This window comes from Macrotis lagotis, chromosome 4 (genome assembly GCF_037893015.1).
Source record: "Macrotis lagotis isolate mMagLag1 chromosome 4, bilby.v1.9.chrom.fasta, whole genome shotgun sequence".
Taxonomy (NCBI): Eukaryota; Metazoa; Chordata; class Mammalia; order Peramelemorphia; family Peramelidae; genus Macrotis; species Macrotis lagotis.
Genome location: NC_133661.1, coordinates 48,620,239 through 48,635,418, shown reverse-complemented (window position 1 = coordinate 48,635,418; position 15,180 = coordinate 48,620,239).

Below are 15,180 nucleotides of genomic sequence, written 5' to 3'. Positions count from 1 at the left end.
ATAAACCCTAGATTGCTAACGTATTTCCTAAATGGTTATGTTGAGAATGAAACATACTTCCCAAAGGTGTGATCACCAGAAAACAATGAGTATAACCATTAAGCCTCCAGATGACAGCTTTTAATTGGGTAATTTTAATTGGGTAAACTTGCACTCTTTGCCCAGCCCATGGCTAAGAATGTGGGAGATATACAATCCAGTTGTGGCGGCACTCGCCAATGAAATAGTCACCGACTGTATAGACTATATAGCCACCAAGGCAACTGCTCTCTGAATGGTACAGATGTGAAAAGTTTGAGGAACTCTACTGAGGCTGGGGATCTCTTCTGAATAGAATACATTGTTTTGTTTTTCTGTTCTTTCTGTCTCTCCAGTGAGACTTTTCCATTTCCAAGGTCAGAGATTAGACTTTATTTTCTCTTCTGTGCCCTCTACCAATTCTCAGATAAAAATCCTACTCTAACAAATGACAATAATATTTATGGAGCACTTCAAAGTGGGCACTATATACATTTGCTGATCTCATTTGATCTTCACAAAATCTCTGTGAAATAGATGTCATTATTTAACTTCATTTTACAGATAAGGAAAACAGAGAGAGGCTTGGTGATCTCTTCATGGTACAGAGGTGATCTTGGGTATTCAAAGGCTCTATCAAGTCTTTGGGGCAGCATAGAGTATAGAGCACTGAGTTTGGAGTTACCTTCCTGCTGAGTTCAAATCTGGCCTTGGGTATTGATTGGTTGTACAATCCTGGGCAAGTCACTTAACCTTATTGCCTCAGTTTCCTCATCTGTAAAATGAGCTAGAGAAGGAAACGACAAAGTACCCTAGTATCCTTGCCAATAAAGCTCCAAATGGGAGCTCCCAAAGTTGGACATGACTGAAACAATTGAACAACAATATTAAACTAAAGAGAATTTGATTATTGGTACAGTAACTAACTGGGTGTATATCTGGAGCCCAGCCTTATGAAGTCTGAAGAGACTGTTTACCTTGTATTGACCTTAAGAACTTAAGAATTAGAGCAACTTTTATACTCTATCTCCTGAAATGAATGTAGGAGGACTCTGTGTTGAGGGAGGAAGCATTTATAAATATCTATAATAATAATGATGACTGGCATTTATAACAATTTCAGTTAAGACTGCCCAACCCTTTCCATGTATAAGTTCCCTAGAATCTCCCAAAAACCTTGTGAACTCTGGGCATTATTTTTCCTTATTTGGTAGATGAGGAAGTTGACTCAGATAAGTTAAGTGTTTACTCACAGTCACTAAACTGGTATGGGTTAGAGGTAAATTCAGACTTTCTTGACTTCTAAATACAACAGCTTTATGTGATTCCAGACCCTCTGCTCATTATAATTATCACAGATCCTTGAACTACTTTAGGAGAGGGACTTGCATAGATGAATAGGACCCTCTGCTCTGTCTGGGGGATATGCTTTCTGAAGATAAGGAGTCCATTTGAGAATGGAACTCCCATGGTAGTTTTGCTCACCACCATACTGAATGCAGGTGTTACACCCCCATCTTACAGATTGGGATGTTGAGGCTTGGAAAGATGAAATGTTTTGCCTGAGATGAATGAAGAGACATGGATGATGTCAGTGGTGGTATTCAAATAAATTAGCAACCAGTTCTCAACATAAAATTCGGCATCAGTTCTGCTGAACCAGTGTGAACTGACTGAATCCCACCATTGGATAGAGTGATCATTCAAATTTTCGTCTTGTTCTAGGATTGATCGCTCAATTTCTCCTCTTGATCTGGGATTTCATGTGGCCCACAAAGTATCATGTTAATTAGCCCATCATAGCAGAAGGGAACAGCTACTCTAAATTACATGTTGCCTTTAGAAAGAATAACCTAGGAGTCAAGAGATTTGGGTTCTAGTTCAACTCTTGCTGTTAACCTGCTTTGGACCCTTAGGTAAATCAAGTCAACTCTATTCAGCAAACATTATATGGATTATACTACTACATTTTATAAATATGCTGCTTAATAGTAGTATAGTGAAGGAGGTATGAAATTCAGATAATTCTCATTCCCTGCCCTCCTGTACCTTACCATTGTTGTGGTTGAGTTTTTTCAGTCCTGTCCCACTCTTGCTGACCCCATTTGAGATTTCCTTAGCAGAGATACCAAAATGGTTTGCCTTTTCCTTCTCCAACTCATTTTAAAGGTGAGGAAATTGGAGTATACAGGGTTAAGTGTAAGGGTCAAACAGTTAGTAAGTATCTGAGGCTAGAATTAACTCAGGAAGATGAGTCTTCTTGACTCTAGGACCAGAGTTCTATGCACTGAGCTACCTAACTGCCCATGGACCTTACTATTTATTTTTATTTTTATTTTTATTTAGGTTTTTGCAAGGCAAATGGGGTTAAGTGGCTTGCCCAAGGCCACACAGCTAGGTCATTATTAAGTGTCTGAGACTGGATTTGAACCCAGGTACTCCTGACTCCAGGGCCCGTGCTTTATCCACTGTGCTACCTAGCCGCTCCAGACCTTACTATTTTGTTAATTATGTCCATTAAATTTACAATTTCTCATTAATCGTTTATCAGCACTCTCCTAAATAAGTCCTAGAACCCCAGCATACATAGATATAAGACACAAGTTTAAAAATAGCATGATGGATGGTTGCAGGAAGGGTTCCAACTACAGATGGGGATCAGAGAAGATCGTTTGGCCTTTTGAGCTTTGGTTGATTATCTACAAAATGTGGGGACTGGATGAGAATCACTGGATTATAAATTGGAACTTAAAAAGACTTTAGAACCAGAGCATCTAAAGGGTTAGAACTTTAGATGTTAAGAGACTTTTTTACGGAGGAACAAATAGAGGCATTGGATTCTTTCTAAGGTTTTTTTCAATTCAATGTTTCTATGAGGTTCTGAGGATCCTCTTCTCAAAGCTATATAATTCTCTGATTTTACAGAAGAGAACAGGAAATGACTTCTCCACAGACATATCATAGTAAGGATCAGAGATGAGATTAGAAGCCAGGTCTTGGGGGCAGCTAGGTGGCTAGAACACCAACTCTGACCTGAGTTCAAAGCCATCCTCAGACACTTAATAATGATCTAGCTGTGTGACTTTGGGCGAGTCACTTAACCCCATTACCTTGTAACCCCCCCCCCCCATAAACATGATGGCAAAAAAAAAAAAAAAGAAACCAGGTCTCCTAATTCTATTGATCCACTGCAACAGTCAAACTTGACTAGGAACATAAAAAAAATAATTTTCATCTGATGTGGGGAGGGGTCTAACAGACCACCTAGATCTTGGTTTTACTTTGTCAGTCTGTCCAGGTGGAGTTTTTTTTTTTAAAATCAGATTTAAAAGCTTCCTGCTAAACCACAAATCTCTGCATTGAGCTTTGGTGCCACCTGATGGCATAATGTTTAATTTCTAAAGCAAGCTCATAGGAGATAAGGAGGGCCAATGTGTGCAAGCTCTAAGAGGGAGCTTTTTTTTTTTTTTTTTTTGCCTTAATAAGGTAGAAATTTACAATCTGAGCTATATAACATTCAGTAATTAAGATGGGACAAGCACAACTTTGTCCCAGGGTGCTGATACCTGAGGGTTGAATTTCCTTCCCAGGCAATTGCTTTCAACACACCCACCCCAACCTTCCCCATAACCAGGGTTCCATTGACATTTTCTCCCCATTTTCCCCTAACTTATGTGAGGTCAACCATCCTTGTGATCAGACAGTCCTCTATTCTGTGGATGCACTAATTTTGTCTTTGGTAAAAATAATCTTGACTTTCTCTGGACTTGATGAAATTGGGATTACCTAGGGAGGCAATGGGCTGGTTTCTATTGCAGTTATTCAGTCCTGGCCTCTCTTAGGTCCCTTCCCTCCTGCGTTTATGAAACAAAGCAGTATCTTTGAAAAAGTTGTAAAACCAGAGACCAACAAATGTCCTAATTTTCAAAAAAAAAAGGGTTTGAGTCTAGATCTTTCAAATTCGAGGCTGACCACCAGTGAAGAGGATCTTAGCAGATAGAAGTAAACCCAGCCAAGAAAATCATTTATCCTGTGGCTGGGACAATGGATAAGAGATAGCAACAATCACAAAATAATGAGGAAACTCCAAAATTACTCGAATCAGGAAGAGCCTCAAAGCAGAGAGAGGAGACACTTCTATCCACTCCAGGTTGGCAACATTGCATACATTTTCAGACTGGGGTACGTTAATCAGTTTTGGCGATTGATCCCCTCTTCTCCCTCTTTTTTTTTTTAAATATTTTTTTCCTATGGGATGCTCTGGGGGAAATGGAGATAATATAAAATAATATAAAAGATATTATTATAATTATTATGAAGGGGCAATGTGGAAAAACCAGTGGATTTGGAATCAGGAGTAGACCTGGGTTTGAATTTGAACTTTATAGCTAATTAATTGAGTAATCTACTTTTACAGATGTGGAGAGTGGGGCCAGAGAAGAAAAGAGACTTTATGGGAGGTAACAATATAATCATCATCAGGGTCAGAATTCTAACCCAGGATTTGGCTTTCTAAGATTCTTCCCTCTCAAACTGTTTTAAGGAACCTAGTAACATTAGACATTTAAAGTGTTTTCCTGTTTTAAAGTATTTAACATATATTGTTTCCCTTTAGCATCACACGAGCCCCGGAATGTGAGAGGCAACTAGCATTAGAATACCCATTTTACAGGTGAGGATATTGAAACATAGAAGAACAAATGACCTGTTGATAGACATACTGCTGGTAATTTACAGAAACTGAGCTTTCCTAAGTCCTGTACTCTATCCCCCAAGGTGCATCCCAATTTATATCCAAGAAATACTGGAAGAAAAATGTCTATTTACTACATTTTCATATCTTCACATGCATAATAGATATATTGTTTGCCTTCTTATAGGTGGGGGAGGAACTAGAGGGAAAAATTTGGAAATGAAAATTAAAATAAAAAATTTTTTACATTTATTTTTAATCTAATCTAGTAAAAATAAGCAAGAAATCAAACTTTAGTAATATGTACATAACTAGAAGTTGACTCTGGTACCCTCGTTTGGTGAATGTATCAGACAGTCACATGGGAAATTATCTTGAGGGAAGAAAGCCCTATAATTGAGAGGCATTGACAATGGTGCCCTCATTCCTTTGTTCCCTTCAGAATACTGAATTATATTGCTTTCTAGGTATTTCTGCATAAGAGGTTTTGTGGATTATAAAACCAAGATTTAAAGACACTAAACCTCATAAAATGAACAAGTAGCTTGAAAAGATTTCTGCAAAGAAATCATGGACTGAAGATTATATTGATAATGCCTGCATAAGCCAACAATAAGAAAATAGTGGAGATTTTCTAAGATACCCTCTTCATTAGCCATTTTAGGAAGTTAACAATAATAGTAATAATCTAATCAATTCTGATAAGGTTGCCCCCCCCCCCCCCAAGAGAATCTGAAATTAGCCAGATTATTTGAATTGAGGATTTACATCCACTATCATTAAGAGGAAGCTTCTCCTTAGGTTTATATTCTGCCTGGAGATACGAGTTAATGATAGGGTAAACCACCATAATTTGTAAAAGATTTAAAAACTAATCTTTTGTGGCTGAAAACAATGTGTCACCCCTAAAAAAATGTTTCTTATCTACCACTTTAAAGACTTTAAATGAGAATTTCCTAAACCATTTAAAAAAATCTTCCAAATGAAGTGGGTTTCAACCAGTTCGTTAAAACTAAGGCAAGACCTTCTAATTAGTTTGCCAGAACAGCTTACTGACATCAGGGAAGAGAGAAATTCACTGGCAAATTTCAACAAAAACCTTTACATAATTGGTTGGTGGGGAAAAAAAAAGAGCAGTATAATTAGTGGAGACATAGATGCACTGGTTCCATTTGGATCTGTGTTAAGTTAGCTTTTTCAGCTATGGCAGTCATTGAAATTAGGCAACAAGAAAAATTGAATTTAGAATTAGATCTTTGATTTGCTGTATCATCAAGAATGAAACTAAATTTAAAAAAAAATCCACATATTCAATCACATTGCTGTGATTTAAATGGTATTACTTTTTTGTTGAAAGCATAAAGGTTTTTGGTATTATTTGAAATACTATTTAATTTCCAATAAACCTAAGTGATTTTATCTTGGTTTTAAGAAATCAAGGCATTGTTGTATTTTGCTGAGTAAGCAAAATGTACACAGCCATATCTTCAAAAAAAAAAAACCTTACTATTCCCTGGATCCTATGTGAAGATATTTCATAACTATTGTTAATTACCTAGCTATAACCTGCTTTAATACTTTCTACCATATATCACTTATATCTTCTTTTAGAAAAGGTATTTCTTACTTAGGAGCTTTTTTTTGTACATGCCTCTATTTCTGCACTTTGCTTTTATCTTTTATCAGAATAGAGAAAGTAATTACTTTGGGTTAGTTGTTTTTCTCTATATAATAAGCCCTATGGAAAAATCTAGGTAAGTTTGTATCAGAAATATTATCTCTCCCTTAAGTATAAGTAAAAGTTTCTGCTTTTCTTTCACATGAATAAACTACAAATTTTAAAATAAATATTAATAAGTGAAATATTTATTAACAAACCACACAACAGATTAATAGATACAACACATTATTAAATTATTGAATATATATTGCTCTATAAATTACATGTTAAAAATACAACAAAATTTAAAAAATAATTGAAAATATCTATTTCAACTTTATCCCTTTTGATTTAAAAATCTTCTTTATCCCAATTTAATCTTTTTTATTTTTTTAATTTTAGGAAAGTTTTATTTATTTTGAGTTTAACAATTTTCCCCATCACATTTCCCTCCCCCACCCCCCACAGAAGGCAGTTTATATAATAGTTTATTACCTAATTTATGAATATAAATATTCATACATTGAGTTGGACAGTCAAGATTTGTTATTGTTGTAGTTTTCCTGGTGAGGTGTGTGAAAAATAAGAGAAATTAGTGCTATCTTGCCATAATCACCAAATAGAACTTTAATATATGATTAAGAGATGGAACAGAAAGAAAATTTAGGACAAAGATTAGGCTCAGTTGTTAACTCAGTTAAGGCTGGTCTAATTCAACCTTTCTGGAGGTGGAGGTGGTTTCCATCTATTATCACCTCCACCCACAACCTGTTTGGAGAGGGAGAAAAACTCTCAACCAGGTGTGAACGTTTGTCAGTCATGAAGAACAATGAAGTTGTTGAGAAAAAACCCTCCCTTATCTCTCCCCACCCCACTTCTATAGATCAAATATAAGGTGTGAGTAATGCACCAAAGATTGGAAATCATTAACTGATATGAAGCAATTGTGGTAAAATGCTTTGTAAATCTCAGTCATCTGTGAAGTGAGTTGTAGCAGTTGGAACATTGCATTGGAGTCTGAGGTCTGAGTTTAAATTCTGCCTCTGAATTTTTTTTTTTAGTTTTTATTTTTTTTTTTGCAAGGCAAACGGGGTTAAGTGGCTTGCCCAAGGCCACACAGCTAGGTAATTAGTAAGTGTATGAGACGGGATTTGAACCCAGGTACTCCTGATTCCAGGGCCAGTGCTTTATCCACTGTGCCACCTAGCTGCCCCTGCCTCTGAATTCTCATTAGAGATCTCAGTCAAATCCTTTAGGTTCTCTGGGTCTTCTAAGGTGAAATTCTCCTTCAAATGTGGGGATTAGAGGAGATGATTTTGACATCCCTTCCCTTCTAGATTTGTGATCCTGTGACCGTGGGTCAGATTCCCACAGCCTGTGTGATCGAGGCAAGTCTTAACTTTTCTGTATTTTCTTCATCTGTAAACAACATATATGATATCTTCTGGCTCTAAGTCTATAATCATGTAATTAGGATATATTTCGTGCCTCAGAGTCAGGAGTGATCATGTTCCAATTGCCTCTGAAGGTTACTAGCCATGTGGTCTTGCTTGGTTTGAAATCTCTAACCCCAGGCAATGATGACTTCCTGAGTCTTGGTACCCAAATACTCTTCCACGATTCTTAGCCACTCCCTAAAATGTAAAGGGGAATGGGAGAAGAGGACAAGGATTTATAAATATGATCTCCTATGACCTACCTGGGAAGTAGGTGCTATTATCATTATTATCATTATTATTATTGAGGCAATTGAGGTTAACTGACTTTGTCCAGGGTCTTACAGCTAGTACATCTTAAGTATCTGAGGCTGGATTTGAACTCAAGTCCTCCTGACTCCAGGATCAATGCTCCATCCACTGTTCCAAGTAACTGTTCCAGGAGGTGATATTATTAATCCTATTTTACAACTGAGGAAACTGAGTCAGAGAGGTTGAGTGACTTGCCCAGGGTGGAACAACTGGTAAGTGTCTTGAGGTTACATTTGAACTCAAGTCTTACCGATGCCTCACCAAATGTTCTGTCCACTGCATAACTGAGGAACCGCTAACACCTCTTCTGTTTTGTTGAATTTTTGGCTCATTAAACATTCTCCTTCCCCTGATCTCACCCTCACTGAAGTCTTTATTCTTCAACCATATTACTTGATTGAATTGTAAATTCCTAGAGGACTGTCAATTGGTATTTGTTTTTATCACTCATGATAAATGATTTATGACACTGTGGACAGAATGACAGACTTGAAGTCAGGACCACCTGAGTTCAAATCCTGCCTCAGACACTTAGCATCTGGGTAAACAATCACTGAACTTATGCTTGCCTCAATTTCCTCATCTGTAATTAAATGGAAGTAGTAATAGCACCTACCTCCCAGGGTGGTCGTGAGGATCAATTGAGGTATTTGTAGAGCATTCTGCAAACCTTAGAGCATCATATAAATGATAGTTATGATGACTGTAATATTGTCTAACTTATTGGCAGCAGATTCCCTAGCACAAAGCTGGGAACTGTTCCAGCAACTAAATGTCTGTTTTGGGCTCAGGAAACTCCAGGAAAGGGAGTTGCTACAATTTTCCTTGGTAATTTATTGAAATATCTCTGTGAACGGTTCTTGGTATTTAACCTGGATCTCCTGCTGTACAGCCAGCCCAATCTCCAGTACCCTATTGGGGGGGAGCAGATAAACAATGGGGGTGAAAGAAGTGAAGGAGGAAGACTAAGATATCTTTGCCATCATTCACATTTCTCCCCTAGATTATCCCTGCAAACATGAAGTCCTTATTGGCTTCTTTCCTAGCTATGATTTTTGTTTCAAAACCTACTCATAAGTGAAGGCAAAGTATAGCAGATACTAGTGGAGATCCACAGTTTACTTTCCTGGTCTGTTCTGCCTACCTTACCTTGGATTCTAATTAGGAAGCATTCTATGATCAAGGTCAGACGGGATGCATAGTTGGCATTATTCCTTTGTGGTCTGGCACATTTGGGTCTTTCCTCCATTCTCTTATATTTCTGATTATATCCATATATCCATATATATATATATATATATATATATATTCTCCCTTCCTATCCCCTTCCCCTGAATGGTGAACAGTCTGCTGAACATTGTATATACATTTGTGTTTAAAGATTAATAGATTTCCGAATAAGGAATTAGGACTAAAGGAAAAGAAAGAAAACCATGAAATAGGAAGGAAAAACATAGAGGAATGTAAAAAAGTGGACATTGTGTTCATTCAGATTTTGTGGGGTTTTTTGTTTTGCTTTTCTTCTTTGTATATGGATAACATTAGCTCTCGCAGGTCCAGATCTCTGAACTGCCGAGATGAGCTGCATCCATCAAGGGCCAACAATATTCCAACACCCACTAGAACTAGCAGATTGGGTCCCTATTTTTAGAGGACCCATCTCTCAGGGTGGGGGGTGTCTCGAGAGAAGATGCCTCCATTAAGGTCTAACAGTATTCCAACACCCACTAGAACTGGCAGATTGGGCCCCTAGACTGAGGGGACCCTTCTCTCAGGTTGGGAGGTGTCTTTCTCTAGTACAGTGGCTCACAAACTCCCAGTTGGTGGAAAATGAGAAACCCAACAATGTGAGACTAAGATGATGCTGGGGCTAGCCAACTCGAGCTTGGAGCTCCTCCTGGTGGTTAATAGAGAGATTGTACTCTGAGTATTTAATGCTGCCCATCCAAATGTGGTTGAAGCTCAGGGAGCCTGCAGTGCCCTGCTCCCTTAGATTGTATTTCTTGTTGTGTGTCTAAGGTTACAAGTGTAAAGGAGACTGTTAGGCTATTATCACTTCATGTAACTTTCCAGAGGGGCCGATGGAAAGTGGATTTCCCAACTGGAAGGAGACCTGGTGTGCAGGGCTGGGGAGGGGACCACAGATGTGAAGCAGCTGTGGGAGCACCGGTCATTTTTGGATTGCAGCATGGACTACAATCCTGAGCAGCTGGAGCCTTCTGCTGCTCCATGAATCTTCTGTGGCCTCTTCCAGCCTGGAAACTACCATTCCCAGCATCCTCTTCTGCCTATTTCAAGAGTTTATTACAATTGGCTCAGGTCCCACTTCCATTAAGGTACTTAAGTTCCTCTTGGTTCTTTAGCCACCTCAAGAAATTCCCATTCCAATTACGGATTAGAAGGCAATTGTTGAACAAAAGGAAAATGAAATGGCAACAATAAAACCCCTGAATGTTTGGCAAGCCACTGCTCCTAGCAATTCATCTACAAGCTTTATTAAGTGCCTACTGTGTACCAGTCACTGTGTTATAAGGGCAGGGGATATGAAGAAAAGTAAAAGGCAGTCCCTGCCCTCAGGTCATTCCCAGTCAGCAGAGATTGGAGATAATCACAGAGGGGAGACCTTAGCCTTAAGGGGGATGGGGAGAGGCTTCTTGGAGAAAGTGGGATTTTAGCTAGGACTTGAAGGAAAGTCAGGGAAACCAGGAGGGGGGAGACAAGGAATTGGGAAAGAATAAGTCATTTCTTCCACGAGTTGCCCCACTTCTAGGAACATCTGAATCCACAATTTGTCCAGGAGGACAGATGTGCCTAAAGGTTGTTGGCAGAAGAGAAATATCAAGCCTGGATACTGAATAAATGTCTATTAATTCATCTGTTCATTCAATTGTTCAGTTCTGCACTCCCTCCTCCCAGTTCTCGAACTATAATCAAATGAATCCTGTCACTGCTCCTAGAAAGGGTATGTTGATCTACTCCTTTAGGGCTCCCCTAATCACCCCAATCATTTTTTAAAGTTTTCTTTGCAAGGCAATGGGGTTAAGTGGCTTGCCCAAGGTCATGCAGTTAGGTAATTATTAGTTCTAAGGTCTGACTTGAACTCAGATCCTCCTGACTCAGGGCTATCCACTGTGTCAACTCACTGCTCTCCAATCATTTTTAAAACCAAATACTCCTTCCTGGTCATCATTCCTGTTCACATGCAGCACTCTCCCATTAGTGTACAGACTCTTGAAGCCAGCTAGGAAGGGATTTTCCATGGTGAGTAGATTTATCCCCAATGGCACAACTCAGTATTGGCCATAAAGATAAGTTCTTAAAAATGCTCTTTTCAATCCATTCATTCTCTGTTTCTTCTCGGCAGCAGGAATGGGTTTTTGGTTATGTTTTAGGATCCCCAGCACTTAGCAAAGAACTTTACATTAGGTGCTTCCTATCTCTGATGCCCACTACTTCTGAGACCTTGAGATTATTTACCATGGACCTCAGTTGCCAAAGCTGTGGAATGAAGGCATTGAGTTAGAGGTACTCTGAGGTCTCTTCCAAACTTAGAGTTATGCTTTGATAAATTATCCTTGAAGCCTGTTTATTCCTGATTGCCCTTTTCTTCCCTCAGGGTTGTGATGGTTAAGATTTCAGTGTGAGCAATTAAATCCACCAATGTTTCAAATCAGGGTTTGATTTCTTGTTTTGTAGATTGTCTAGAATTAACAGTGATGGTGGCAACTAGGTGGTGCCATACTTTGCAGGAGGATCTGAGTTCAAAATGCAGCCTCAATGACTGTGTGACCCTGGGTAAGTCACAGGTAAGTCACAATGACTCCCCAAACAAAACAAAGTGATATAGCAAATGTGGAATGTAGTACATTGTGTTCCAAGATCTCATCGAGCTTTTAGTGCTCCCAAAATGGTTCAATTCAGGACAAAGTTTAGTGGATGCTACCTGACCACCTCTTACCCCCCAACCATCCAGTCTGAGCTCTGCAAGTTTCTAACTTGGATTGTGAGCAACAAGCTATGGATTTATTCCAGTTGAAGTTCCAATAGACTTGTTAGACTCATCTGCCATCAACCAGTTGGAAAACTCTACTGGTTCAAAGTGACAGAACTATAGTCTCCCTTTGGTCTAGGATTCCTTCTCATTCCCAAATGGGGTCACAAAGAGTCAGACACAACTGAAATGATGGACTCACAACATGTACCAGATACTATGCTTAAGTCCTAAGGATATATTAAAAAAAAAACAAAAAACAAAAACAGGGTCTCTGACCTCAGCATGCAAACAGCTATGCTAAAGAGATATCTAGGATATAAATGGAAAGTGATCTCTCAGGGAAGGCTCTAGTCATGGAGGAGATTGGAGAAAAATTTCCTACAAAAGATGGAATTTGAACAGAATCTTGAAGGAACCTTAGGGAAGTGAGGAAGTAGAGATGAAGAGGGCAATTCTAGCCACAGTCAACCAAAGGACACAAAGAGGGGCTATGGAATATGGGATGAAAAGCAAGAAAGAAGAGGGGTACACTGAGGCTGGCTAGTAAAAGACTTTCTTTTTTTTAAAAAAAATTATTTTTGCAAGGCAATGGGGTTAAGTGATTTGCCCAAGGTCACACAGCTAGTGTAAAGGATTTTTGATGGCAAGTAGATGATTTTATATTTAATCCTGGAGATAACAGAAAGCCACTGACATTTATGGAGTGTGTGTTTGTGTGTGTGTGTGTTTGTGACTGAATTAGACTGATTCCAGGATGAATTGTAGCTGGGAGAGACTTCAGATAGGAGACTGACTAGAAGGCTATTGTTATAAGCCAGGTACAAGGTAATGAAGACTTGCATCAGGGCAATGATTATGAGAGATGAAAGGGAGGAAAAACCCCCAACATTCTGGCAACAGATTGAATATATGGGCTAAGGCGAAGTGTAGAAGGGAGAACAATGAGATTGTGAACCTTGGGTGACTAGAGGCTTGGTGATCTTGATAATAAGGGGAAGTGGGAAGAGCAGAGGTCTTGGGGTGGGGGAGGGGGAGGGAAGGGGTGAAAATGATGGATTTTTGAGTTTAATATGGTCATAGGACAGGCAGTCAGACAACAAGCATCTGCTAAGTACTGGCTTTGTGTCAGATACTCTGCTGAGTGATGGAGGTCTGAATAGAAGACAAAAGAGAGTCTCTGCCCTTAAGGAGCTTGACAGTCAATTCAGGTTGTTCAAGAAACAGTTGGTGATTTGACCCTACAACTCAGGAGACAGATTGGGACTGGACAAATAGACCCCTAAGAATCACCAGCATAGAGTTAATAGTCTGCCTAATTTGATTTCCATTTTTGATAGTTACTAAACTAATTGAAACCAATTCTATGTCTTTTCCCCCTCCTCAATATTGGTTTACCTCAGTCTATCGGTTATCTCAATTTTACCAAGGGATTTACTAGTAACTTTTTCTTCCTCTTCCTCTTCTTCTTTTTTTGTAAGGCAGTGGGGTTAAGTGATTTTCTTAAGGTCACATAATTAAGTAATTATTAAGTGTCTGAGGCTGGATTTGAACTCAGGTCCTCATGACTCCAGGACTGGTGCTCTATCCATTGTGCCACCTAGCTGCCCTTGCTAGTAGCTTCTTATGCAATCATATATGTAACCAATTCAGGGTGACTAAAACTTTACCTATGATGGGGAATAACTCAGGGATAGGGAAAAATTCCCACTATCCTTTAAACTTGTGTTTTTTTTTTGGCAAAGCAGTGGGGTCAAGTGGCTTGCCCAAGGCCATACAGCTACGTAATTATTAAATGTTTGAGGCCGGATTTGAACTCAGGGACTCCTGACTCCAGGACTGGTGCTCTATCCAGGGTCTGTACTCTCTCCACTGCAGCCACCTTAAACTTAAAAGGCTGTGGAGACAACTTGATATTTTCCAGGGCTCCTAGGACAGCCTAGATCCTGGCAACCAAGCTGACCCAGTCAAAGGATGGGGAAAGAGATCTGGCCGTGACCTAGTAAGCTCATTCCCTAAGTGTTAAGTGGATCTGTCGGGTCTACCTCCCAGTACATACCATTCAGAACAGCTGGGGACCAGAAGTCTAAGGATGAGAAGGGTCTCTTCTTCCCATGTCCATTGGCAGCTTGTTGAGAGGGGCTATCTTTAGGTTTGAAGGAAAGGCAAGGGATAGGAGGCAGTGCCTACTTCTACCTCTGCCTTCCTAGAGACACTTCTGTCTACTGTATCCCTATGGACCCTTTCTTTTCCTTGCAATTTTGTCTTCCTCTTCTCAAGGTCTTTTCTCCAGTCTTGTTGAAAGTATGGTAGGTCCTCTGTGATGAAAGAGGGAGGGAATTTCAGGGGCCTGGCTACCCCAAGGAGGGGAACATGATTCCTCGGTCTCAGAATTCTCGGCCATAACTAGCTCTTGGCATATTTCAGCCTAGGAGAGATATTATGCAGAGTGAGAATCCTTGAGGTTAGTCAAACAAGAGAGATGCCCAGTCACTCAACTCCTAATTGAGGATCATGCCAACCTAGTCATGCATTCACTTTCTTTATCCTTAAGATCCCTCTTTCCTTTGAAACTGCCTCCCTATAGTGCTTCAACTTCCCCATATAGCAGTGCCCAGGGAGATGGTGAACTTTGGACTTGGGTGAATCTGGCAAGAGCTTTCTCTGATGAGTTGTGTGTCCTAAATAGCATGACCAGGGGCTACTGTTCTCAAAGGGCCATGAACCCAACAGTGGATAAAATTCAACAAACTGGATGAAAGAAGGCAGAAGATCTGAAGGATGTTCCTGTCCTGGAATTTGATTTTGTCCTTTGGAAAGGAAAGGTATTTGGACAGGATGACCTCTAAGATCTGTTGCTACCCAGTTATGATTCTGAAGCCCTCCTTCATCTCCATTCACCACTGGAATTTCAACCTAAGGTTGAGTAACTGGAATAGCACTTGGAATGTAATACCAATACTTAGCACCAGGGATCTCCCTTAGCTTGTGATACCAACCCAAGCCAATTACACACTAATGAGTGAGCAGGACCATTAGCAATTCAGTCTGGAGTTCTGTCAGTCTTAAT